Source organism: Staurois parvus, unplaced genomic scaffold, assembly GCF_062004578.1.
Source record: "Staurois parvus isolate SC_StPar_1 unplaced genomic scaffold, SC_StPar_1.0 ptg000534l, whole genome shotgun sequence".
NCBI classification, from domain to species: domain Eukaryota; kingdom Metazoa; phylum Chordata; class Amphibia; order Anura; family Ranidae; genus Staurois; species Staurois parvus.
In genome coordinates, this window is record NW_028318330.1 from 1,037,323 (window position 1) to 1,065,205 (window position 27,883).

Here is a 27,883-nt window from a genome sequence, read left to right on the forward strand (position 1 = left end):
CGAGTATAGAACATAAGATGAGTGGGGAGAAGTCACCTTTTTGTTGGCGGGGGTGCAGAGAGATAGGCACGTTTTATCACATATGGTGGGAATGTCCAAAGATACAAATATTCTGGAGAGAAGTGGTAAACCAAATTAGAAAGATTACGGAAATTGATATTAGTCTGGACCCTGGAACCTGCCTTTTACATAATACAGAAATAGTAGTAAATAAATATAAAGAGTCAGGAGTATGGTATTTTCTAAATGCAGCCAAGGGATTGATTCCAAAATTTTGGCGTCAACTAGAAGGTCAAAAAAAACAAGACTGGATAGTTAGAATGGACCATATTGTAAGATTAGAGAAACTGTTTTATGCCCAGGAAGATGGTATGGGGATATATCAGGCGAAATGGAAAAAATGGGAAGAGTTTAGATCAAGGGTGAATGGACGAGAGTAAGGCCTCTCTTTTTCTTGCCTCCTTATGATGAGAGCACGATTTAGAGCCTCTTTTTTCTCTTGCCAAAGAGCGGTGGATGTAGGGTAGGGTGGGAGGTTAGGGTGGGGGGGTGACTATGGAGCTGCTAGTGGGGGGGTTGGGAGAAATAAGGAAAATATGGGAAATTAATGTTTAAATTAGATACTGTTGTTATATAAATGTAGAGAATTTATACTGTGGATTTTAAATTTCCTAATATTTTGAAAATCAATAAATATTTAAATAAACAAAGCAGCATGGCTTTACTGAGGGCAGATCATGGCAGACTCGACTGATTGGACTTTTTGACTATATTACCAATGATTTGGACCAGGGTGGTGCTGTGGACATAGAATATCTTGATTCCAGCAAGGCATGTGATATAGTTCCACATAACGATCTAATACAGAAGTTGGACAAGCTAGGACTTAGCCCTTGGGGGGTTCAGTGGATGTGCAGTTGGCTAAAGGAGAGATACCAGAGTGTGGTTGTAAATGGGGTTCACTCAGAACAGAGACCAGTCACTAGTGGTGTACCCCAAGGTTCTGTACTGGGAGCTGTTCTATATGTAATCTATATGTAAGTGATAGAACTAAAGGGTTGTTGGGTAAGGGGATGTCTCTTTGCTGATGACACAAAGGTGTGTAATAGGGAGGATATCCCTGGAGGTGTCTGTAACATGGAACAGGATTTAGCATTGCCGGAAGATTGGTAAAAAAGTGGAAATTGTGGTTCAATATTTCAAATCTAAAATAATGCACCCAGGAAAAAAGAATCCCTTGAGAAAGTACAACATTGGAGGTACAGTGTTGGCCAGCACTTCAGAAGAAAAGGATTTTGGGTACTTATTTCAGATGATTGCAAAATGAACAAACAGCATGGCCAGGCAGTGGGGAAAGCGAATAGAATTCTAGGATGCATCACTAGAGGGGTCACCAGCGGGAGGAAGGTATGACAGAATGCGGCATCCGACCTCAGCCCTTCTCACCAACTCGTGACCGAAGGACCAGCCGATCTGCCACTTGCGTAACAATGCCACTCTCAGTTGCGCCCTGAACAAAGGTTTTCCAGCTTGTGGGACTACAATCTATGTGCCAGCAGCCTGAGGGCGATTGTTACTGGTTAATTACGCAATTAACCCTTCACACTGCCACCACCACCTTTTTACAGAGAAGGAGGAAACTCACAAATCTTAGCAGTAACACTATGATATTAGTATAAGTGTCTGTAATACACACTGTCACCTCAGACAGGGATATTCAGAGGATTATTACATACAGGAACACTCTTCCAGGGACAGAGATATTCAGAGGATTATTACATACAGGAACACTCTTCCAGGGACAGGGATATTCAGAGGATTATGATATACAGGAACACTCTTCCAGGGACAGGGATATTCAGAGGATTATCACATACAGGAGCACTCTTCCATGGTCAGAGATTCTTTAATTTGCATTAAAAGCTTTAGAGACAGTTCAACACTTTTCAGAAAATAGGATTTATTACTAAAAAGGTCAAAATGGTGCAATAAAAATATTTACAAACAAAGTTGTAACAAAGATATAAAGAGAGCAATAAAACAACAGAGAAATAAAAGAAAGGAGTTCAGAAGGCAGAATACTTTCAATATCCTTGGTTTGAGCAGAGTCCAATTGTCCGAACAAAAAGATTGCCTTGGCTCTCAAGTCTGTTAGATGTTTTCTGATTGATGTTAAATGAGAGCTGTCTTCTCCAGGCTGTCAGTCTTTTTCTACCATATTAAAGGGGTGTCTCCTGAGAACAAATGACCAATCATCCAGTTTGGGGATGGGTGTTAGGCGGTAACCAAGGTTATGACCAAATCCCTTACAATTTCATACTAAGTATGATTATTCCGAATATATTCCGAACCAGGGGTGGACTGACCATTTGGAAACTCGGGCACTGCCCGAGGGCTCGGGGTGAGTAGGGGGCCCCATGAGATTCCCCTGGTACCTTTTTCATAGGCTTTTTTTAGTTTGGGCAAGGACACAGGGGCCCCATGATCCCCTATTGCCCAGGGACCCCATGAGTTGTCAGTCCGCCCCTGTTCGTAACACAAAGATACCAAACATAGCATACCCTTGTCACCCAGGAGGAAAGAGACTGCTTCTTCTCTCTTGTAGGCACTAACATAGTAATGTAAGGTCTTGTGTGACTCATTAAAATGATCTATCTGTATATATACTTCATATTAATGTGCCCAGTTCCTGCTGAAGTTTATAAATTGTATGAAAAATGACTCTTGTGGAATGTACGTTTTATGGCACGCTCTGCCCTAACAGCCTAACAGGTCATGACTGACTGAGTTATTGTTTTACAACCGGGCAGCGGGAAGTGGTTTTCCAGCAAACCCCCTGGAACCAGACTAATTAGAGGTTTACAGACCTGGAGATGATCTATCTGTGTTTTATTTAGGATAAGAGATCCTGCTGACCTCCGTTCAACTTGTAGCTATGCATTCCATGGACAAAGGGAGGAGAGAGGACAGAAGGGAACATGGATGAAACCTAACAAGATGGCTGTCATGTACAACGTCTATGCCTCTATTGCACACAAACATCACAGAAGGAGGTCCTGATTCCTCTATATAGATCTTTCTATCACTAGAGGGGTCACCGGCAGAAGGAAGGAGGTCCCGATTCCTCTATATAGATCTTTATATCACTAGAGGGGTCACCGGCAGGAGGAAGGAGGTCCCGATTCCTCTATATAGATCTTTATATCACTAGAGGGGTCACCGGCAGGAGGAAGGAGGTCCCGATTCCTCTATATAGATCTTTATATCACTAGAGGGGTCACCGGCAGGAGGAAGGAGGTCCCGATTCCTCTATATAGATCTTTATATCACTAGAGGGGTCACCGGCAGGAGGAAGGAGGTCCCGTTTCCTCTATATAGATCTTTATATCACTAAAGGGGTCACTGGCAGGAGGAAGGAGGTCCCGATTCCTCTATATAGATCTTTATATCACTAGAGGGGTCACCGGCAGGAGGAAGGAGGTCCTGATTCCTCTATATAGATCTTTATATCACTAGAGGGGTCACCGGCAGGAGGAAGAAGGTCCCGATTCCTCTATATAGATTTTTATATCACTAAAGGGGTCACTGGCAGGAGGAAGGAGGTCCTCATTATTCTATATAGATCTTTATATCACTAGAGGGGTCACCGGCAGGAGGAAGGAGGTCCTGATTCCTCTATATAGATCTTAATATCACTAGAGGAGTCACCGGCAGGAGGAAAGAGATCATGATTCCTCTAGATAGATCTTTATATCACTAGAGGGGTCACCGGCAGGAGGAAGGAGGTCCCGATTCCTCTATATAGATCTTTATATCACTTGAGGGGTCACCGGCAGGAGGAAGGAGGTCCTGATTACTCTATATAGATCTTTATATCACTTGAGGGGTCACCGGCAGGAGGAAGGAGGTCCCGATTCCTCTATATAGATCTTTATATCACTAGAGGGGTCACCAGAAGGAGGAGGAAGGAGGTCCTGATTCCTCTATATAGATCTTTATATCACTAGAGGGGTCACCGGCAGGAGGAAGGAGGTCCCGATTCCTCTATATAGATCTTTATATCACTAGAGGGGTCACCGGCAGGAGGAAGGAGGTCCCAATTCCTCTATATAGATCTTTATATCACTTGAGGGGTCACCGGCAGGAGGAAGGAGGTCCCGATTCCTCTATATAGATCTTTATATCACTTGAGGGGTCACCAGCAGGAGGAAGGAGGTCCCGATTCCTCTATATAGATCTTTATATCACTAGAGGGGTCATGAATCATGCTGAGCCCTCTCTGGGTAGTTATGTCTGAGACTGCAGAAGGACCCATGGCTGTTGAGACATCTGACTTGGTTGGTAATTGGTTTTCCATGTGCTCAAGGATTCTTTTGCAACCTCTGCACCATGTAAGACAAGGCAGAGATTGATTGACAGATGTCCCCTATTGCAGAGGCCTCCCTTTCAGACTCCATCATTGGCTGACTGGTACTGTCATGTACCTGATGGGGGCCTGAAATGACGAGGTCGGCCTTACTTGTGTCACTAGCCCTGACCCCACTGGAAGAGGAACAGAGGGTGTCTAGGGACCAGAGGGACAAGAGCGCCAGCAGGTGTTGTTTGCAGCTCTTGCAGTTGGAGACTTTGGAAGACTGATGAACCTCCAATTGAGGCACAGTAGTGATATACAGAGCTGGTATGGTAGATCACCAGGTGTGCACCAGAGCAAGGCAGGAAGCAGGCATGGGAGACAGGAGCAATGTCATAGGAATAGCCGGGGTCATTAATGGGCGGACAGCAAGGTACCAAATCATAAGCAAGCCAAAGTCAGGAGCAGAGCCGAAGTCAGGAACCAGTATCAAGCAGGGGAGTAATCAGAGTCAGGTCAGGAACAAGCCAGGTCAGCAACAAGGAAATCACACACAGGAACGAGCAGGAAACAGGGAACAGCTGAAGACCAGTCAGCAATCAGCACAGGCAAAGGCACCTTTTAAATAATCCACCTGGAGCCAATCTTCACCGTGCATGATCGTGCATTTCTGTGCACATGCGCAAGTCTAATCACCAGCCGTCTCACGGGAATTCCCTTACAGAGGGGTCACTGGCGAGAGGAAGGAGGTCCTGATTCCTCTATATAGATCTTTATATCACTAGAGGGGTCACCGGCAGGTGGAAGGAGGTCCCAATTCCTCTATATAGATCTTTATATCACTAGAGGGGTCACCAGCAGGAGGAAGAAGGTCCTGATCCCTCTATATAGATCTTTATATCACTAGAGGGGTCACCAGCAGGAGGACGAGGTCCCAATTCCTCTATATAGATCTTTATATCACTAGAGGGGTCACCAGGAGGAGGAAGGAGGTCCCGATTCCTCTATACAGATCTTTATATCACTAGAGGGGTCCACAGAAGGAGGAAGGAGGTCCCGATTCCTCTATACAGATCTTTATATCACTAGAGGGGTCCACAGAAGGAGGAAGGAGGTCCTGATTCCTCTATATAGATCTTTATATCACTAGAGGGGTCCACAGAAGGAGGAAGGAGGTCCCCATTCCTCTATATAGATCTTTATATCACTAGAGAGGTCACCGGCGGGAGGAAGGAGGTCCCGATTCCTCTAGATAGATCTTTATATCACTAGAGGGGTCACCAGCAGGAGGAAGAAGGTCCCGATTCCTCTATATAGATCTTTATATCACTAGAGGGGTCACCGGCAGGAGGAAGGAGGTCCCGATTCCTCTATATAGATCTTTATATCACTAGAAGGGTCACCGGCAGGAGGAAGGAGGTCCCGATTCCTCTATATAGATCTTTATATCACTAGAGGGGTCACCGGCAGGAGGAAGGAGGTCCCGATTCCTCTATATAGATCTTTATATCACTAGAGGGGTCACCGGCAGGAGGAAGGAGGTCCTGATTCCTCTATATAGATCTTTATATCACTAGAGGGGTCACCGGCGGGAGGAAGGAGGTCCCGATTCCTCTATATAGATCTTTATATCACTAGAGGGATCACCGGCAGGAGGAAGGAGGTCCCGATTCCTCTATATAGATCTTTCTATCACTAGAGGGGTCACCAGCAACCTCATGTAGAATACTGTGTCCAGTTCTGGAGACCTCACTTACATAAAGGTGATAAGATAGAACGAGTCCAGAGACGGGGAATACAAATAGTGATATCAGGAGAGACTTCAGGAACGTAACATGTCCAGTCTGGAGGAGAGAAGGGAAAGGGGAGACATGACTGAAACCTTTACATACAACAAGGGAGTGAATAAGGTTCAGGAGGGCAGGATTTTCAATATGAAACCAAAATGAAGAACACGAGGACATGACCTCCAACTAACTGGAGGAAAATTCACAACTAATCTCAGAAAGTATTATTTTACTGAAAGAGTAGTTGATGCTTGGAATACATTTCCAGTAGAGGTAGTGAGCCAGTGACAAATCACAGAGATCATCACAATAGTACACAATGAATGGCTATGAATGAAAGCCATTCATTGTATACAACTGTCATATGATCACTGTGATTGGTCATAGCAATCACATGGTACTGGGCTGGCTTGGTACAATGATCTGTCATCTGGTGGACACAGCAGGTGACATATCAAGATACAGCAGAGCCACTAGACTTGGAGGACTTCATATGATGTCCTCCCAGGATGGGAGAGATCCCGCTCAGCTGTCATTCTGCTATAGGCCTGGTGGGAAGCAATTCATTACAGGGGACACTGTACAGGTTCTATATGTAGTCTCGGGGGTCCCTGTGGAAGTCCATGTGTGGACATTTCTACCTATGATAAATGACAGGCTAAACCCACCTGGAGACTTTCTCCACACCTGGAGTGTGCTGAGTTCTTGGAGAACGTCTACACAGTGTTTCCAGATTGGCTTTATCACCCCAACGAGCTCGCTCCAGTTCATGGATGTCATCATTATGTTTGGAGGATCTCACCAGTCAGGAGCCTTTCCTGTCATCCTACATGTTCCCTTCTGAGGATTGTTCTATCCTTCCAAACAAATGTATGAAATCATGGATGAGTCCTCCTTCTATGTGATCTAGAAGATCTTCAATCACAATGTCTTTATGGATGAAGTGGATGGCCCAGTTTATATATTATTTATTGCTTTACAGCTTTATTCCCTCCAGGATTCATTCTTTATTTATAGAACCATTCAAGGAAGTGTTCTTACTTTGAGAGATCTCCACCACCATTCCTCTGTGACCATTACATCCTTGTCATTTATGTCTAACATCTTCATTATCAGTGGATTGATAGATATCTTTATACTTTAGGATTTATTTTTGCATTTTTTTACCCTAAAACATCTGTTTTGGAGGTCTCTGTTTTATTAGGTATTTTGTTTTTATCTTGTGTTCTGTGTCTTCAAGACTTTTCTATCTGTAGTAAAATATATTATATAAACAGTTGGTTGCATAAGAGTTAGGTTTATTGTTTCTTACTGTTTTTTAGTTCTTTTTGATCTTCCCTGATATCCCTGTAAGGTAGATACAATGCAGGAATGATTATTAGGGATGTTTCCCGGGTCTGCAGTTCCTCTGAACTCCACAAGATGGTGATCACATTTCTCTCCAGACAGGACTTCTTTATGGAATACAGACAGGAAGTGATGTCAGGTACAGACAGGAAGTGATGTCAGGTACAGACAGGACATTCGGAGAGGTGAGTGGGGAGGAAGCAGATCAGAGACATTGGTGGAAGTGGCAGCAGAGGAGGTAATAAGATGTTATTTCCTATTTACACCCAGTAACCCCCCCATCATGTCTGTCCTCTTCCTCCATAGTCACATCCATCCTCTTCCTCCATAGTCACGTCCGACCTCTTCCTCCATAGTCATGTCCGTCCTCTTCCTCCATAGTCACATCCATCCTCTTCCTCCATAGTCACATCCATCCTCTTCCTCCATAGTCACGTCCGTCCTCTTCCTCCATAGTCACGTCCGTCCTCTTCCTCCATAGTCCTGTCCGTCCTCTTCCTCCATAGTCCTGTCCGTCCTCTTCCTCCATAGTCCGGTCCATCCTCTTCCTCCATAGTCCGGTCCATCCTCTTCCTCCATAGTCCGGTCCATCCTCTTCCTCCATAGTCACGTCCGTCCTCTTCCTCCATAGTCACATCCATCCTCTTCCTCCATAGTCATGCCCGTCCTCTTCCTCCATAGTCATGCCCGTCCTCTTCCTCCACAGTCACGTCCGCCCTCTTCCTCCATAGTCACGTCCGTCCTCTCCCTCCATAGTCATGTCCGTCCTCTTCCTCCATAGTCACGTCCGTCCTCTTCCTCCATAGTCACGTCCGTCCTCTTCCACCATAGTCACGTCCGTCCTCTTTCTCCATAGTCAGGTCCGTCCTCTTCCACCATAGTCACGTCCGTCCTCTTTCTCCATAGTCAGGTCCGTCCTCTTCCACCATAGTCACGTCCGTCCTCTTTCTCCATAGTCAGGTCCGTCCTCTTCCTCCATAGTCAGGTCCGTCCTCTTCCTCCATAGTCACGTCCGTCCTCTTCCTCCATAGTCACGTCCGCCCTCTCCCTCCATAGTCACGTCCGTCCTCTTCCTCCATAGTCACGTCCGTCCTCTGCCTCCATAGTCATGTCCGTCCTCTTCCTCCATAGTCACGTCCGTCCTCTTCCTCCATAGTCATGTCCGTCCTCTTCCTCCATAGTCACTGTGACATCTTTTATCTCCAGCAGATGATGATACACACATATATAGTGTGGGAACCCAGATGAACCCCTTCAGGGGCAGAACATTCCCCCACTTCCGGGGCCGGAACATTCTCCTCATTGTGGAGATAAATTCTAGTAATATGGTCCTCTAAACAAACAGCACTGACAATAAATAGACAAGACAAGGACCATCCTGACCATACATGGCCTACAAAGGGCAATGATGACACTACACAGGCAGCCAATGGGCAATCATTACACTATGCAGCCAACACAATGATGGAGTGCCGGGGTCAGGAGTATGGAGCATAGAGCCCCTTACATTGCTGCTCAGGAGGAAGGAAACATTCCTTTTTAACAGAAAATGTATATAAATCTGAGACTCTTTTAGGAATGTCCGGGGGGTTAAAGAATGAAAGGGGCTTTATAGCGACTAAAACATTTAATATGTGTAACATTGTTCTGTTTATCTCCTCCTCCCCTCCCCCGCCTGTCTCCAGCACCGCACCCGGGGACTAGCAGGGACGGGAGAGACCTTGCAGTGTAATGAGAACTGATTGGCTGCTCCTCAGGAAAGGGGAGTGTCCGGCTTATCTTTTATCCCTTTCACTCCCAGAGCCGTTTTTTGCATTTTTAAAGAATCTATTTAGCCTGAAGATGACACAAAACCCCCAAAATTTAGGTTTTCTAAAAGTAGAGACTTTAGAGAATAAAATAGCGGCAGTTCTAATTTTTATGTCAAAAATATTATCACAAAGTTTAGGAAATGCCAAATTTCACTAAAAAATATACTTAAGCTGATTTCAGGGCACAAAAAGCAATAAATGACCCATTTATGTGTAAAATATAAAAGCCGAGGTTGCAGCGAGTAAATAGATATCCAACATGTCAAACCTTAAGTTGTGTGTGCTGAAATGGTGACAACCTTTAGTCCCCGGTATTATCTATAGGGGACACATTTATAGCCCCTTCTAGGTCATCAGTATAGAGTACGGAGGAGGTCTGCTCCTAGAATTATCCTCTCATTCTGGTGTGACCGGCGATATGTAACGTGTATCACAATCAATGTTATCACGTGTAGGCGCTCCAGCGTGTGCTCTTACGTTTGGGTGTGCATATATGTGGGGGAGGGGGGGCATTAAAATTTTTTAAAGGGAGGAGTTATGTACTTGGGTGTAACTTTAATTGTTTGCATTTAAAAAAACATTTTTACTTAAGGGGACAAAGTCCTCTATGAGATGACTTTTGATGACAGGTTCTCTTTATTGAGACATCCAGGGTCTAAAAGACCCCCAATGTTCCCCTGTACTCCATTGGATGTAATGTAGTGCACATCGCACCGCATTACATTCTTTGCCGGCCTCGATGGTCGGGAAATCTGTCATAACATCACTTCTGGGTCAGGACAAGATGGGAGTGAACATGTCCGCTCTCCTCCATCCCCTCTACCCTCTGACACCCGCTGACCCGGGCCCACAGATGGGCAAGCAGAGCCGGGGAAGCATAGTAGGTACAGGAGAGGTTCACACACACGGGGTGGCAGAGGCTGGCACCTGAAAGGAGAGCCCTGCGGCTTGCCCTCAGCAGGGATAAAGATTAATCACAATACTTGCCCGGCCCCCAGAACTACATATCCCGGGCGTCGGGTGATGTAAAGTGACCATCCCTGGATGATGAGCCGACATTGACCTCACAGCACGGCCTCAGAGCAAACTAGTCATAGGAAGGATCAGATTTATCATTCCTTGTCTGCAGATCTAAAACTCATCAAAACCAGTTCAGAGACCAAACAAACCCAACAGAGAAAAGGGGCCCCGGACCCCAAAATTGTAGTAAACACTAAACAGTCCAAACTAAATGTCTTCCCATGGGGGGAGTAGTTCTTCAATGTCCAGCAACCCTCCTATTCCCCCCTCACATCCACATCCTATTATTGTGTGACCAATACCATCCAAATCATTCTTACTTTCATTTCCCAAAGTTATCCGTCTACAAGGAGACCTGTATAGATCACATGATGGCACCAATGAGGATGGAGGAGGACCAGAGTCACATGACTGAGAAGATACTAAACCTCACCCTGGAGATCATCTACCTGCTGACCGGAGAGGTGAGGAGGATTCTGGGAGGTCACATGACATCACTCTTATCTCTATTAATAAAACACAGACCTGACCGGAGAGCGGAGGAGGATTCTGGGAGGTCACATGACATCACATCTCTATTAAAAAAAAACAGACCTGACCGGAGAGGTGAGGAGGATTCTGGGAGGTCACATGACATCACTCTTATCTCTATTAATAAAACACAGACCTGACCGGAGAGGTGAGGAGGATTCTGGGAGGTCACATGACATCACTCTTATCTCTATTAATAAAACACAGACCTGACCGGAGAGGCGAGGAGGATTCTGGGAGGTCACATGACATCACTCTTGTCTATTCTGGTCAATAGACCATTTTATTTTTGCACACATTTAGATGATGTCAGGTGGTTGATATTGTTTTATTTGTCTCCTGATCTGTAGGATTATGTTGTACAGAAGAAGTCTAGTGGGGAGCCAATCTCAGGAGGATGGAGCAGAACCCAGAGCCTCACCATGGTGCCTCCATCTCATTCTCTGATACCTGAGAGGGAGAAAGAGCAGAAGATTCTGGAACTGACCACCATGATGGTCCATCAGCTGACAGGAGAGGTGAGCGGTGCCGGGAATTCTGGGACATTCTCCAGTAACAGACAAGGGATGTGTCTGGATGGTGACTGTATCATTGTGTGTGTCAGGTTCCTATAAGGTGTCAGGGTGTCACTGTCTATTTCTCCATGGAGGAGTGGGAGTATTTAGAAGGACACAAGGACCTCTACAAGGACGTCATGATGGACAATCAGCAGACTTTGGGTTTTGTGAAGATTGTAAGGAAGGAATTTCCCCGGAATGAGACGATATTGAAGCTCACCCTGGAGATCCTCAGCCTGCTGACTGGAGAGGTGAGTGTAATGAAGGGGTTAAATCTGACTCGGCTGTACACTGGGAGGTATTCAGAGTCACTTGAAGTCTTCTGATGTTCTGTAATCAATAACGACATCCACACAAGTACTATGAATACATAAAGTGTCCGGACTCTATGAGATTTGGTTATAGCACAAGATGGCGGCATTGGTTATAGAAGAGAACAATCTCAGCTTTAGTCCAATTAGAGAGACCCATGATTACCAGCATGCCACGCCCACTGACCACTAAATCCATGGGTGACATTTCCTGGTGGGTCAGTGAGCCTTACTAGTAAACCATTAGTGACTCTATTATATGACTTCTAGAAGGAGCTATAAATCTGACCCCATTGTCATCATATCATTGGATGGAGATGTCTGTCCTTTGCTGAGTCGGCACATTGTGGCCAATCCCTGGAGAATAAATCTAGAGCTGACCATAGAAGTGAGGGATTATGGGAGAGTGAGATTTATCTTTGTATCACACAGAACTGTACAGGAGTCATGAAGAAATCTACCGACAATGACACCAGAAGGAGATCTCATCGTATGACCACAAGATCCTCGAGAATCCAGAATCCCATCACCATCCCCCCACCTCCATCCCTGATCCCTACAAGACAGAAGACACAGAAGATTCTAGAAGTCACCAAGAAGATGATGGAGCTGCTGACAGGAGAGGTGAGCGGTGCCGGGAATTCTGGGACATTCTCCAGTAACAGACAAGGGATGTGTCTGGATGGTGACTGTATCATTGTGTGTGTCAGGTTCCTATAAGGTGTCAGGGTGTCACTGTCTATTTCTCCATGGAGGAGTGGGAGTATTTAGAAGGACACAAGGATCTCTACAAGGACGTCATGATGGACAATCAGCCGCCCCTCACATCACCGGGTAAGAGGAGACTTTATTGTAAAGGAGAGAGCAGTACGGAGGATCCACCTAGATCCCCCATCATCTGATAAACACATAGAAACAATGGATTCAGTCAGTGTGTGTGTTTCCTACAGATGGATCCAGTCATGGGAACCCACCAGAGAGATGTCCCCGTCCTCTGTATTCCCGGGATTCCACACAGGAAGGTCACACCATCCCTCACCATCATCAGGTAGATGATGACAATTATTGGTAGTTGTGATTTATACACAGCATGTTTGTTACAATGAATGTTTTATTATATCTTTCAGAGTGGAATCCTCGGGGATGATAATATTGATGTTAAAGAAGAGTATAAAGAGGAGGATGAGGAGTATGGAGTGATGGAGGAGTTTTCAGAAGGACACAAGGATATGATGGAGCCACCTAATACCAGGAACCCACCAGAGAGATGTCCCCGTCCTCTGTATTCCCGGGATTCCACACAGGAAGGTCACACCATCCCTCACTATTACAAGGTTGGTGGGATGGAGAATCTAGAACATGGACTTGTAGAGACTATGGGCTCCAATCACAAAGCGGTATCTTCCCGTATCCCAGTATGTAGTAAGATGCTGCATTCTGTTTTTTAGTAGTGAATCCTGCGGGTAATTTACCACTGGTGTCCATAGCAACACTTGTAAATAGTTTGTTGTTAAGGAGAGGGCAGCCGCCAGTGTCCCCAACAACCAGTAAACAAGGAGCGGACGGCCACCAAGTTCAAAGTCTGGTATAGATTTTGAGGGGAACCCCGATGCCAAAATAATACAAAAGTGTGGGTTCCCCTCCAAAATCAATACCAGACCCTTAGTGAGTGCCCACCTTCCTCCTGAACCATAACAGGCCACATATCCTCAACATTGGGTGGGTGCTTCAGGGCAGGGGCGCTCTATCCTCCCAAAAGCACCTTGTCCCCATGTCGATGGGGACAAGGGTCCCTTCCCCACAACCCTGGGCAGTGGTTGTGTGGGTGGGGGGTTTATTGGAATCTGGAAGCCACTTTTAACAAGGAGGCCCCCAGATCCCGGCCCCCCACAATGTGAATGAGTATAGAGTACATAGTACCCCTATTCATTCACCAAATAGTGTAGTGTAAAAAAACACTGGAAGAAATTTTTGACAAAACAAAAATAAAGAACAATATCCCCCTGATGTAGATCCATTGATGATCCAATCACAATACTCGTTGTCATCGCTGACTTGAAGAAAAAACAAAGATCCCCTCCTGCCATCTGACAGCTCCGCCGCCTCCCACTTCTAAATAAACTAAGGAGCACTACTACCCTGTGACATCACTGTGTGGCTTTGCCGTCTTGTGATGTCACCAATACAACATGCCCCGGTCAGTGACATCACCAATACAACATGCCCCAGTCAGTGACGTCACCAATACAACATGCCCCGGTCAGTGGCGTCACCAATACAACATGCCCCGGTCAGTGATGTCACCAATACAACATGCCCCGGTCAGTGATGTCACCAATACAACATGCCCCGGTCAGTGGCGTCACCAATACAACATGCCCCGGTCAGTGGCGTCACCAATACAACATGCCCCGGTCAGTGGCGTCACCAATACAACATGCCCCGGTCAGTGACATCACCAATACAACATGCCCCGGTCAGTGACGCCACCAATACAACATGCCCCGGTCAGTGGCGTCACCAATACAACATGCCCTGGTCAGTGACATCACCAATACAACATGCCCCGGTCAGTGACATCACCGAGTGGCACCGCCCCTTAGTATATTTAGTGGCAGGAGGCAGCAGAGCTGTCAGACAGAGGGGAGTCTTCATTGGGAGCGGAGCTTTTCTTTCCGAGTCAGCGGTGACAGCGAGCATCGTGATTGATGATGGATCTACACCGGGGGGGACATTTTGCTTTAGTTTTGCTTTTTTAATAAAGGACTTGTCAAAAACTGCCTGCTGTCTTTTTAACAGAATACTTTTTGGGGGTGAATAATTAGGGGTACCATGTACCCCATACTCATTCACATGGGGTGAGGGATCTGAGGGCCCCCTTGTTACATTTTGTAAGTCCTCTGCCTGCAAACCTCCACAGCCACTAGCCTGGGTTGGGGGGAAGAGTCCCTTGTCCCCATCAACATGGACAAGGTGCTCTGGGGGAGCAAAGCCTCCCCCTGCCCCAGAGCATCCACTCCATGTTAAGGGCACGTGGCCTGGTATGTTTCAGGAGGGGGGTCGCTTGCTCATCCCCCCCCTTTCCTGATCTTCTGGGCAGCATGCTCAGATAGGGTTCTGGTATGCATTTCTTTCATTTTGACAAGGGGTCCCCCTCAAAATCCATACCAGACCCGGGAGGGGGACCCCACGCCATTTTCTTAATATTTTGTTGCCGGTAAACCTTTTTTTTTTTTTTTAAATTTATCGGTTGGTTAAGACGCAGCGGCCGCTCGCTCCCTAACAACCATGTTGTTTACTGGTTGTTAAGGATGCCAGCGGCCGCCCACTCTTTACCAAGCAGTACACATTTCCTGAATGCCGCATGTCTCCACCACTAATTAATGACCGCATGCATTTCATTCTTTATTTCCTTCTGTGAATGTAACGCCTGTTCATGCGGTATTTACTGAGCGTGTTCAGTGTTTGTGGTCAATACCGCAACACGGGATAGGAAATGGACAGTTCCAGGATGGCATGCGGTATTTAGGGGAAATGTACCGACATATCACATGTGATCTGCTTCTGTGAAGGGAGACAATGTGTGGATTTTGTGTGTGATGTCACAATCATAAATCTTACATTTTACAGATGATATTTTCTCTCATTTCCTTGATTTAGAGTGGAGATCCAATCGATATAGAATTTGAGGTGAAAGCAGAAGAAGAAGAGGCGTATGTGAGGGATGATCAGCAGTCTATGGAGGAGGATGGAATAACGGGGACATTTATAGAGGAGGACACTCCTACAGAGATCAGCACAGGTGGGTCATGAACACTAAATCCATTCCTCCACCCATACTGCTCACTGATTGGTCCAGAGTAGGGCGGGGACTGGGTGATATCAGCCTGTAATCCCCTGGTCACTTTCCTGAGCTGTGTTCCCCGTCCTGTATTCCTGGATTTCTCTCGGATAATCTTCCTTCTCTGTGCTGCAGACACAATTTATGTCTCTAGACTGGATTTATGGAGGTTCTGGGGTTCAGCTGGCAGAAAAATGTTCATTTTCACCATAAGTGTTACTAGACCTAGGCACCTGGACATGTTCTTTTGATCTTCTGCCTCATGGTGGTGACATAGCAATTCTCCCAGTATTTGTCACCTGTGCCGGGTGGAGGGATATGTCTGTAGTGTCTCAGACCCAAGTCACTGAGTGCAGTCTCAGGAGATGGGAGGCAGCGGTGTGGGATCTCTGCAACTTGTCTACAGTAAACATTTAGATTACAGTTGATTACTGAATGGTAATTATGAGGCCTGACCTTTACACTATATAATTTATATTGTACATTACATGCTCCTGACCCCTGCACTATATACTCTATGTTGTACATTACATACTCCTGACCCCTGCACTATATACTCTATGCTGTACATTACATACTCCTGACCCCTGCACTATATACTCTATGCTGTACATTACATACTCCTGACCCCTGCACTATATACTCTGTTGTACATTACATACTCCTGACCCCTGCACTATATAATCTATGTTGTACATTACATACTCCTGACCCCTGCACTATATACTCCATGTTGTACATTACATAGTCCTGACCCCTGCACTATATACTCTATGTTGTACATTACATAGTCCTGACCCCTGCACTATATACTCTATGTTGTACATTACATACTCCTGACCCCTGCACTATATACTCAATGTTGTACATTACATACTCCTGACCCCTGCACTATATACTCAATGTTGTACATTACATCCTCCTGACCCCTGCACTATATACTCTATGTTGTACATTACATACTCCTGACCCCTGCACTATATACTCAATGTTGTACATTACATACTCCTGACCCCTGCACTATATACTCTATGTTGTACATTATATACTCCTGACCCCTGCACTATATACTCTATGTTGTACATTACATACTCCTGACTTCTGCCCCCTCCCCCCACTGCTATATATACACATAATATGGATTCTCTTTTGTTACACCCATTTCCTCCCCGCTGGACATTTTATATCGGATGATGTGATTGGAGCACAGAGTTTTACATGGTGATAATATTGTGATAACATCCTCCAACTTTGGACCCTTAAACAGAAATTGATAATGAGGGAGGAGTCAATACCCCAATGATGGTGGTCTTCAGGATCAGTCCAGTCTTCATCTTGGTTGTTCTCCCCCCATCCTCACTCTCTGACCTCTGGTGGGGCTCAGCCCCGCTGTTCTTCATGACTAAATCATGGACTAAATAAGGAAGTGCAGTACTTCTTGTGTTGGGAAGATGGTGATGAGTGATAGAGGGGGTGGGGACCCTCGTCCTATAATCCCCTCATCACTGTCCCTCCTATAAAAGACAGTTCTGGTTGTTTCCTCACTCTCTGACTAAGGTCCATGAATAAAGAAATGACCTGGTAGGAGATCAGAGGAGCCATTTCCTAGTTCCCTTGAGGGTGGAATGGTAAGCTTCTCAGAGACCAAGCTGCCTGATGTGGGTGGAGTCCTGGTTTGGGGGAACCAATCAGCTCCTGTCTAGTAATCCTCTTTGTCTTTGTATTTTAGTCCATGGCCGGGAGATGAGGAAAACCTCCGAGGATTGTCTCACTTTGTCTCCAGACTGGAAAGTAGAAGATGAGGACATCACACAGTATAGTCCAGGAGAAAACCCGGCTCCCTCCAATGTCCATCCGGCACCACCCAGTGTAGATGGACCATCGGATTCCTCGTATCCTGAGGAACCTCAGACTGTGCGGGACCGGGCCGGCCTTCCAACAGAGAAGAGCTTCTCCTGTTCTGAGTGCGGGAAAGGTTTCCATTATAAATCCCATCTTAATTTGCATATAAAATCTCACACGGGGGAGAAGCCACATTCCTGTCCTGAGTGCGGGAAATGTTTTTCAAAGAAGTCCAGTCTTTACAGACATCAGAGATCTCACACAGGGGAGAAGCCGTATTCCTGTCCTGAGTGCGGGAAATGTTTTACAAGTAAGTCCAGTCTTTACAAACACCAGAGATCTCACACAGGGGAGAAGCCGTATTCCTGTCCTGAGTGCGGGAAATGTTTTTCAGAGAAGTTCAGTCTTTACACACATCAGAGATCTCACACAGATGAGATGCCGTATTCTTGTTCTGAGTGCGGGAAATGTTTTTCAATGAAGTCCCATCTATACATACATCAGAGATCTCACACGGGGGAGAAGCCGTATTCCTGTTCTGAGTGTGGGAAATGTTTTTCACTGAAGTACAATCTTTACAGACATCAGAGATCTCACTCGGGGGAGAAGCCATATTCCTGTCCCGAGTGCGGGAAATGTTTTTCACTGAAGACCCTTCTGTGCACACATCAGAAATCTCACACGGGGGAGAAGCCGTATTCCTGTTCTGAGTGCGGGAAATGTTTTTCACTGAAGACCCATCTGTGCACACATCAGAGATCTCACACAGGAGAGAAGCCGTATTCCTGTCCTGAGTGCGGGAAATGTTTTTCAGTGAAGTCCAGTCTTTACACACATCAGAGTTCTCACACAGGGGATAAGGCATATTCCTGTCCTGAGTGCGGGAAATGTTTTACAAGTAAGTCCAAACTTTACACACACCAGAGATCTCACACAGGGGAGAAGCCGTATTCCTGTCCTGAGTGTGGGAAATGTTTTTCAGAGAAGTCTAGTCTTTACACACACCAGAGATCTCACACAGGGGAGAAGCCGTATTCCTGTTCTGAGTGCGGGAAATGTTTTTTAACGAAGTCCAAGCTATCCATACATCAGCGATCTCATACGGGGGAGAAGCCATATTCCTGTTCTGAGTGCAGGAAATGTTTTTCAGTGAAGTCTAGTCTTTACACACATCAGAGATCTCACACAGGGGAGAAGCCGTATTCCTGTCCTGAGTGCGGGAAATGTTTTAGAAGTAAGTCCAATCTTTACACACACCAGAGATCTCACACAGAGGAAAAGCCATATTCCTGTCCTGAGTGTGGGAAATGTTTTTCAGAGAAGTCCAGTCTTTACACACATCAGAGATCTCACACAGGTGAGAAGCCGTATTCCTGTCCTGAGTGCAGGAAATGTTTTTCAACGAAGTCCAGTCTTTACACACATCAGAGATCTCACACAGGTGAGAAGCCGTATTCCTGTCCTGAGTGCGGGAAATGTTTTTCAACGAAGTCCCATCTATACACACATCAGAGTTCTCACACGGGGAAAAAGGCATATTCCTGTCCTGAGTGCGGGAAATGTTTTTCATGGAAGTCCAGTCTTTACACACATCAGAGATCTCACACAGGGAAGAAGCCACTTTCCTGTCCTGAGTGAGGGAAATGTTCCTCACTGAAGTCCTGTCTTCCTGTACATCAGGGGTCCCACACAACCCTGGAGGTGTATTAGTGCCTTGAGTGTGGGAAATGTCTTCTAGATGAATGTTGCTGGACATCCCAGCTCTCATGTGGGGAAGAAGCCCCCCCTGATATACACCTCAGATATACTCCATGGCTGATCTTCATCATGGAAGAAACAGTTGATAAGGAGATGAGAGGCCCCCAAAGACATGGATGAAGTGCAGTAAATGTTGGGGTGCAGAGTGGTCAGTAGATCCTGGAAATGAAGGACACAACTGCAGCCCTTCTTGGGTGTCGGAGTTGCGTTTCCTGATAATGATATAGCGGGTTACAGAGCTAGAAGCCGGGAGAGCCCAGATCTCGTTATCGGGGAACTTTACACAGACAACAAGAACTTCTGAAGTTGATGTCCTTCATTTCAAGGCTCTACAGAACAGTGGTGACCCCGAAGCGTCTCTCTGTCTTCAGTCCATCCTTCTCCCATCCCCCAACAGGAGGGAAGGAGAACTCCGCCCCAAACTAGGGGGGAACTTTCCTCTGATTATTTCCCTTGGCTTCTGTGTGGGTTTGGGTGGTTGGAGGAGTGCGGCACGAGAGGGAACACAGCTTGTTGTTCTATGTCTACATATGGGGTCTGGGTAGAGGGGATCCACCGGAAAATATTTCTACTCTTTGATTTTGTACAAATCGTTTCTGTTTTCACTTTGAAGGGCGATATTATGTGTGGTTTGTAAAAGGGATTGGCCCAATAGATACCACCCCACTTAGAGAATAGATGAACTAATATGACCAGCATTCATTCAGCCATGTCACATGTTGGGATCTTTTCTACAATACTTTGTTATAATAATGGAACACGTTGTGTATTGTATTGTACACCAATAATAATGACTCCGCCCCCACATTCCAGACAAGGGATCTTCCTGACCAATCAGATTCCTTCTTTTACCGTTTACTGATTTTTTTCTGCAATCTTGTTAAAAGTGAAATTATAATAAAAAATGTATTGAATGAAAAACAAAATCCTGTGTGTGTGTAATGATGACAAAGCTGTGTATCCAGAAACGGCTGGTCGGTGACACTTCCATATACAGCCCAATGAAGTGACAAGGAAGCCCTAGAACCCTTTGGAGGAACCCTGGCTGAGAAAGGCTGGACTAGGCAGTCACATATCTCTGCCCCCCTTGCAGGGTTCCCAACCCTCCGTGACTTTTATTACTGACACAACATGAACATTTACTGACGGAGGACATGTTTTTCCTGACATCCTGAAAAATGACAGACGCCTGTTAGGATGTCAGACGATGGATATTGAATCCATATAACAGGACATGTGATCACTGACAATCCCCAGAACAAGCCATCTGCCTGGTTTACACCTAATAATTCAATTCATGGTGACCACAAATCAGCCCAACGCAGACACATGAAAACCAAGTTCTGCTCGGCATGCCATGGAGAGTAATGGGCACGGTCAGATGGGAGGGTGTCAGGGCTCCCGGGTATGACCAGAGGTATGTGACTGACGCAGGGAAACGCAGGCTTCAGATATGTTATAAACAATGTAATTTATTAACACTAACAATACATAAACGCAGTGCAATACTAAAACATAATACAGTGCAAACAAACCAAACCAACCACCCACAGATAACAGTACATACAGTGCAAGCGTCGTCAGGCAGGCCGGGTCAATAACAATCGGGCAGGTAGGTACAGGGGGAGCAAGCGGAGAATGGTCGGGGTCACAAGCCAGGTTCAGCATTTAGCGGGCAGCGTGGTACAGAGGGTCAGGCAGAGGGATGGTCAGGAACGAGCCGGGGTCAGAGCAGGAGAGGGTCAGCGTAATCAGAACAGGCAGAGTTTGGCAACAAGGAAACGTACTAGCAGGAACACAGGAACAGGAACAAGAATGCAGGATTACAAGATACAGGGCCCAGGAAAACACACACACACCAAGGCAAAGACTGCAGGTCTGGCCATCACTTAAATACACCTGCATAAGCAGTTTCAGGTGTTTGGCTGACTGCAGGGTTGAGTCTCTGATTGCTGGGAGCACTCGCTGGCTAGCCCTGGTACTGCAGCCCACAAGGCAGGTGAGTCCCACCATTACTGGCAAGTCCATTCCTAACAGTACCCCCCTCAAGGAGCAGCCTCAGGACGCTCCAAACAGTCCTAGCTGGGCAAAATGTTCCACCGCCCGGGTCTGGTAACTGGCGGGATATCAAAGACTGGCACATCAGCGGCACATCGGGCAGGACTCCGGGCAGCGGCACATCGGGCAGGACTCCGGGCAGCGGCACATCGGGCAGGACTCCGTGCTGGACTCCGGGCAGAGGCAAATCGAGCTGGACTCCGGGCAGAGGCACATCGGGTTGGACTCCGGGCAGAGGCACATCGGGCTGGACTCCGGGCAGATGCACATCGGGCTGGACTCCGGGCAGAGGCACATTGGGCTGGACTCCGGGCAGAGGCACATCGGGCTGGACTCCGGGCAGAGGCACATCGGATCACCAGGCGAAGCAGCAGGCACCGGGCCACCAGGCGGGGCGACAGGCACCGGGCCCCCAGGCGGGGCGACAGGCACCGGGCCCCCAGGCGGGGTGACAGGCATCGGGCCCCCAGGCGGGGCGACAAGCATCGGGCCCCCAGGCGGGGCGACAGGCATCGGGCCCCCAGGCGGAGCGGCGGGCGCCGGACCCCCAGGCGGAGCGACAGGTCTAGGGCCCCCAGGCGGAGCGGCGGGCGCCAGACCCCCAGGCGGAGCAACAGGTCTCGGGCCCCCAGGTGGAGCTGCGGGCGCCGGACCCCCAGGCGGAGCGACAGGTCTCGGGCCCCCAGGCAGAGCGGCAGGCGCCGGACCCCCAGGCGGAGCGACAGGTCTCAGGCCCCCAGGCGGAGCGGCAGGCGCCGGACCCCCAGGCGGGGCGACAGGTCTCGGGCCCCCAGGCGGAGCGGCGGGCGCCGGACCCCCAGGCGGAGCGACAGGCACTGAGTCACCAGGCACGACAGTGGGCTCCGAGTCAACTGGCATGACCGCGGGCACTGGGTCAGACATTGGTTTGTCTGGCTCAACAGCGGGCATCGGGTCACCAGGTATGACAGCGGGCACTGGGTCAACAGGCATCAGGTCATTTGGCTCGCCAGCGGGCACCGCGTCATCTGGCAAGGCAGTGGGCACCGAGTCACCAGGCATGACAGCGGGCTCTGAGTCAATTGGCACGACAGCGGGCACCGGGTCATCAGGTACCGGATCGTCTGGCTCGACAGCGAGCACCGGGTCATCTGGTGCTGGATCGTCTGGCTTGACATTGGGCATCGGGTCACCAGGTATGACAGCGGGCACCGGGTCATCAGGCATTGGATCGTCTGGCTCGACAGCGGGCATCGAGTCAACTGGCCTAATAGGATCATCAGGCTGGATCAGTTCATCAGGCTGGGTAGAAACATCATGCTGGGTAGAGGCATCAGGCTGAATGGAGGCATCAGGCTGGGTAGAGGCATCAGGCTGGGTAAAGGCATCAGGCTGGGTAGAGGCATCAGGCTGGGTACAGACATCAGGTTGAAGTGCGGGTGCCGAGGCACCAGGCTGAACCACGGAAGGCCGGTTCTCAGACGGCAGGCTGACCGGTTTGGATACTGGCAGGATGGTATTGGTTGGAAAGAATTTTCGCTTCTTTCTGGTTTTAACTACTGGAGCACTGCAAGTAAACGCAGGTCTGCAAACGAATGGAGCAGCTGGAGACAGAGAAGAGCTGGAGGATGGAACAGGGGAGGGAACAGTTGCTACAGAGGGCTTCTTTACAGGGTTAAAGGCAGGATAGGTGCAGCGAGTGGGAACAGGGTACTGACATGCGGTAGATAGCAGGGTATACTGGGCCATCACTGGGGGTGCTGTTGGGAATGCAGGAATAGAGCTTTGAGGAAATAGATTAGAAGCAGGACTGGGTTTTTGTAAGCTGACTGAGGCTGGGTGCAACAAGTCTGTCCATGTCTGCAGTATGGGTTGAACAAAGCTGAGCTTACACAAAGCCTGTCTAACCAAAGACTGCACTGCGTTTATACAATCTCTTAGTGTCTGTGGTGAACATGCAGCATAGTGCTCCAGAAAGTAACCCACATCATCCTCTAATAACCACACCAGGGACTCTACCTGGTCTACACTAAATGGCGGCAAAAAGTCATTCCTGCTTTCAGGGGTACCAGATGAAACCAACTCTACACAAACCTGAATCAATGGCTGCACCTCAGAGAATTCTGTGCCCTGATCTACTAGGCAATGAGCGATCCGTATACATTCCAGCAGTTGATCCCGGGGATACTCCCTCAGAGCCTGATAAGCATACTCTCTGTCATCAAAAACCAGCAGCGACAAATACACAACCTCATCCAGATCCATCCTTCCCAGCAACAAGCCAAGATGGCTTCCCTGTGCAGCCACTTCTGGTCAGGATTGGCCTTGGTGTAATGTCAGGGCTCCGGGTATGACCAGAGGTGTGTGGACTGACGCAGGGAAACGCAGACTTCAGATATGTTATAAACAATATAATTTATTAACACTAACAATACATAAACGCAGTGCAATACTAAAACATAACACAGTGCAAACGAACCAAACCAAACCACCCACAGATAACAGTACATACAATGCAAGCGTCGTCAGGCAGGCCGGGTCAATAACAATCGGGCAGGTAGGTACAGGGGGAGCAAGCGGAGAATGGTCGGGGTCACAAGCCAGGTTCAGCAGGTAGCGGGCAGCGTGGTACAGAGGGTCAGACAGAGGGATGGTCAGGAACGAGCCGGGGTCAGAGCAGGAGAGGGTCAGCGTAATCAGAACAGGCAGAGTTTGGCAACAAGGAAACGTACTAGCAGGAACACAGGAACAGGAACAAGAATGCAGGATTACAAGATACAGGGCCCAGGAAAACACACACACACCAAGGCAAAGACTGCAGGTCTGGCCATCACTTAAATACACCTGCATAAGCAGTTTCAGGTGTTTGGCTGACTGCAGGGTTGAGTCTCTGATTGCTGGGAGCACCCCCTGGTACTGCAGCCCACAAGGCAGGTGAGTACCACCATTACTGGCAAGTCCATTCCTAACAGAGGGGCTTAGAAGAGGATGATGTCACAGACCCGCCCCCTGATCACCTACCTCTAAATGAAGAAAGCAGCTGATTGGGTGAGTACACATTGCTGTGACCTCCATGCTTAGCTTCACAGTGCGGCAATGTTACCTTCACATGCCGAGTCTCACAGGTGGCACCGCCTGTCATCCATTGTGCTGAAATGTCATTGCAGCAACTCAGAATGGTCCTCAGTAGTCTGTATGGCCCCCATGTGCTTGTATTCATGCCTGACAATGTCGGGGGAGGGTCCTAATAAGAGATCACCAGCAAGACTCCCATCATCCATCCATTACACATCTGCATCAGAGGCTGGTCAGGAGCTCTGAGGAAAGGGATTCATCCCTGAAACGCGTCAGCCATTTGACCGCACTGACACTTGGAACACCTTGCTTGCCGTTGTGGCCATCGTCATTATGCAAATGCTTTTTAGATACATGCTTCACCTGTGGGTATGTTTTTATTTTTCACTCCTTTCAATAAACCTTGGATAATGCACAAGGTGTGTGCGCACCTGTTTATTCTCTATCTAGTGGCTGATCTCCCCGTCTGAGGAGGGCTGCACCCCTGAAGCATTTCCTTTGGTTGTCGCTGTCCTGGTTTCCTTGGCTTCCCTTTTGGCTGTGCATATCCTGAGGCGCTGGAGAGTACATATGATATCCGGTTTGGTTGCAACCTGGTGGCGTTGGATGGACCAAAACATGATATCCTAGAGGTGTTCTGTTGGATTTAGGTCAGGTAAGTGAAAGGATTGATTTTCTTGTCCCCTCAGAGACCCCCGGTCTGTGGAGAGATTCCTGGTTTATCAGCAGAATTCTTGGAACACCCCGGAACACGGAAATAACAGCAGCTTATGTTCAGAGATGTTCAAAGTTTATTAGACATTACTAAGATTATATAGGATACAGAAATAATAAGGGAGGGGGGAGCGAGTTCTAAAACTGTAACTTGTAAGTTTCCATCATGAGCTGACTACATGAAACATGACATATACATTTCTTGGTATAAACTGTTTTTGCTAGCTTTCTGAGAAATAGCCGGGCAAAGAAAACTTCAGGGTCATGTTATCTTTTGTTGATACATCCTTCAGCAAACTAAAACTTTTAATATATCTGCAAAAACCTAACTTAATACTTAAAATGGCGTACATCAACACAATGGAGGTTCTCTAGATCCTTTCAATCCCCTCTTAGATCATGAACATGACCTCAATTCTTTACCTCATTCATCTTTTTGTACATAGTCAGATAACCTTCATTTGTATTTTGCGGCTTGGTAGCTCTAACAATACAATATAATAAGCATTTAAAACATAGATATAAAAATAAAACAAAAAACAATATCATGACTATTCTTACAGCAATACCTTTCATCCATGAAAAGACAGAACCAAATCCTGATCCTAGCCAATCAAAAGAAGTCCATCCATCTTTTCCTATAGCTCTAGCTTCTTCCATTAAACCATCTACCTGTTCCCTGTGTTGCTTTATTATTTCATAATAATCTGGAACAGTCATTGTGGTATTATATATCCAAGTACAACATTCAGAATCCTCTGTCATCTCACACAGACCTGTCAGAGCAGCACTCATGCTTTCAATAGCTAAATCTTGCATCTCCAGCTGTTCTCTAATAGCTCTGGTCTCGGTATTTAGCAACCCCATGTCCTTAGAGTTCCTCTCCAGTATATCATCAATAATGTTTGTGTAATTATTTATTTTGTTCATGAGTGTTATTCCCCAGTGGGATCCCTGTTGATAAAGTCCGAATGTGACGAAACGCGTCCGGGGCACGTGACGTGGTGACGTAGTGACGCTCTTCCGGAAGTGCGGCGACGGCCATTTTTGATCCTGGTACATGCGGCTGTGGCTTCCTGGAATCCTCATGGGGCTTTGAGGTACTGGGGACTTACCACAGGCAATCGGTTCCCCCTCAGGAGTGAGATAGTGTGGAATCTATACACTTATGAGGAGAGGCAGGATTGTGAACATATCATTTGTGATGTTGAAGCTGATGTCATCTTATTTGAATGTAAGTTGCTACAATAAAGTGCTATACGTTTTTATGATACATACTGATCCATGGTCTGTTTATGAGGTCTGTGGGAAGTGGCTGGAAAGGCTGAAGGAATATTTAAAGGTTGGAAAGAAGTACTCAGACCCTTGATACCATTCTGAGGGTACCTATGCACTTCCTCTAGTGGTATGCAGTGGATTGACTCCTAAGGCTGAGGGATTTTCCTTTTTCACGGTTGTGGTGGCACGTTTATTTTTTATGTGCATGAAACACGTGTGGCACGGTTTTTTATATACCCCTTTCTTTGAAGATATTACACATGTTGAGTTCTTTTCTTTGAGGTATATGAAGATCTGGTTTCGAAGTATATCACAAAGATTTTGGAAGATATGAAGAATTAAGATATCACAGATAAAGATTTTGAAATAATAATTTGGGACTTTATTTTGGACTTTTTGTTTTTGTTTTTTCTTTTGGATGGTTTTTGTTTTTTTGTTTCATTTTTTGGGTTTTGGACTTTATGTTTATACACTAATACTGATTAGAGGGTAATCAAGTTTACTATATTTTTGATGGTGTTTTGGGTATGTACTGGCTTTTACCTGGTGTTCCTTCTGGTCTATAGCTGCCATGATTGGCACTAATTGGGCTACATAGCACCAGCCCTGGACATTACTCGGTATCCAAGGGTAACAGATCTTACCACAACAGATATAGGTATTGTTTCCCAAGGAGATCGGCAATTTTTGTATTGCAGAATGAAATTCAGGGGTGACAACAAGTGTGAAATAAAAAACAAAGTTTTCCAAACATAGTTTTCCCCACATTGTCTTGTATCCCTTCTAAACTTTCATTCAGGGCTCTACCATTTACTTGCCAGAGTTTCACAGAAGTTCCATCCCTCCTTCCAGGATCAGATATGTTTAATATGGACTGAGAGCACATTCCCTTTCCCTTGTGGGAAGTATTCCCCAGTCTAAAACACCAATCGGGGAGTTGAGTGACTCCCAGAGTTGGAAAAGATATGGCGGCATTAGAAGTAATATTGGTCAAACCAATACTTACATTCCCTGTTATTAACAAAAATATTTTGCCTGGAGCGGCCAGAAGAGGAATTTCCTATGTGCTCGGATGTAACTTACTACAGATCCAACATTTATCAGAACCTGACTTTTGAGCATAAGCAGATTTAAACTGCATCATCAACATTTTCCTGAAAAAGGATTGTTCTCTTCAAAACTTCTTTTTGACTTTCTTTCACTTTTGGTTATCTGGGTCTCATTTAAATCTAGTCCTTGACCACAGATACCTTTTATTAGGCCCAAGTCCTCAGGGTGATAAATACAGTTAGTTAGGATCCATACTGGCAGGAAAAAGAGCAGTCAGTGTGCCCAATAGGACCCAGATCTTCAAATGGTACAAATAGTTCATGTTATACATGTAATACATTTACCTGCTATCCGCTGTGTGTGCCAAGAAGTACTCTGCCTGCTACCCGCTGTGTGCCAAGGAGTAGGAGTACCTTTGCCTGCTCTCTGCTGTGTGTGCCAAGAAGTACTCTGCCTGCTACCCGCTCTGTGCGAAGGAGTAGGAGTACCTTTTCCTGCTCTCTGCTGTGTGTGCCAAGGAGTACTTTATCTGCTACCCACTGTGTTCCAAGGAGTATGAGTACCTTTGCCTGC

The 27,883-nt window shown here is 46.7% G+C and overlaps 1 protein-coding gene and 1 pseudogene across 2 annotated transcripts in view; one reads left to right on the forward strand and one right to left on the reverse strand.

Annotated features, from left to right (window-relative positions):
- The window catches only part of LOC149451533 (uncharacterized), a 92,639-nt gene that overhangs the window by 52,110 nt on the left and 12,646 nt on the right, over positions 1–27,883 (reverse strand). The gene's annotated exons all lie outside the window — the stretch shown is intronic.
- LOC149451534 (uncharacterized) lies at positions 10,656–26,602 on the forward strand (annotated as a pseudogene). The gene is made up of 5 exons (XR_016315023.1): positions 10,656–10,774; positions 11,509–11,655; positions 12,148–12,336; positions 17,291–19,166; positions 26,553–26,602. The product of XR_016315023.1 is annotated as an uncharacterized LOC149451534 (transcript).